Below are 1,012 nucleotides of genomic sequence, written 5' to 3'. Positions count from 1 at the left end.
TTTTTTTTTTTTTAAGTTAAGCGACTTCTTCAATCTTTTTTTTCTTTATAATTTCCCTTTCCAAGAGGTTCCCATTTACTGAGTACGTTCATCTGCAACAAATGTCCATGCGGTAAACACAGTCAATGGCCAAACATGTTTCCGGGCAGCGCAAATATGCTTTTAAAATTATTAATTATAGTTTGGAGTCAGAACTTTTTGTGTCGACTAATTGTCGTGATCGATTTAGCCGATTTGTTTTTTGTCTTCCTCCCAGCCATAATTAAATATTTGCTTGGGCTCTAATGTAGCAAAACAGAATGTCTAGTTTACTGTCGTCTCTCCAGAGTACAACTGTTCCATTAATCAAAGCAACGGGGAAAAAAAATGTTACTTAGCCAGTCCCTCAATGATCACATCAAATGTCTGAATTTCCACCACATCTATTTTTCTATCAACATACCGTCATGTCCGCCACCTCCATTGGAAGCAATTCGCCTCACGTAACGTCTTCTTTTTGACTGACACTTCACACATTCAAAGTATGACTGGAGCGTAATAAACTGAAGAAAAAAAAAGCCCTCCGCGATCTCAATTGATCTGCTTGAGCGAATGAGGGGTTTTATTTGCAAGCGGTGCCAGCCGAAATCGCAAACAACTTTGTGCCACCCGGAAAAAATGTGTGACGTCACGGTGAAACCTTCGAGACCGGAAGTCGAGCCTCTCGTCCATTGGTCACGCGCGACGCCGCGGGCGTGTAATCTGATCGCTTGTAAATGTCGCCTGCATAATTCACTTGGCATCGGTCGGACGCGCGAAACGTCTTTTGTGAGAAGCTGCTCAGAGAGTCCAAATGAAAACTTGATGGGAAATTATAGAAAGAACCATTTTAACCACATATAACATTTAGAATCTGTCAATTTTACACAATATACTGTCAGGTGACCATTGTGTTGTTTGTTTGTTTGTCCGTAAAACATAAAATACTTATTAAAACATTTTTTATGATATGATATGTCTAAAAACATATAAA

General features: G+C 39.3%; 1 long non-coding RNA gene across 1 annotated transcript; it reads right to left on the bottom strand.

Moving 5' to 3' along the window:
* On the bottom strand, positions 1-636 carry LOC109509319 (uncharacterized). The gene is made up of 2 exons (XR_002166922.1): positions 443-636; positions 1-92 (listed from the first exon to the last, which is right to left on the bottom strand). It is a non-coding gene; the product is annotated as an uncharacterized LOC109509319 (long non-coding RNA).
* Positions 637-1,012: the final 376 nt, after the last annotated feature.

The sequence above is a fragment of the Hippocampus comes genome, unplaced genomic scaffold (assembly GCF_001891065.2).
Source record: "Hippocampus comes isolate QL1 unplaced genomic scaffold, H_comes_QL1_v1.1 C16854088, whole genome shotgun sequence".
NCBI classification, from domain to species: Eukaryota; Metazoa; Chordata; class Actinopteri; order Syngnathiformes; family Syngnathidae; genus Hippocampus; species Hippocampus comes.
This window is presented reverse-complemented; position numbering and strand designations above follow the sequence as displayed.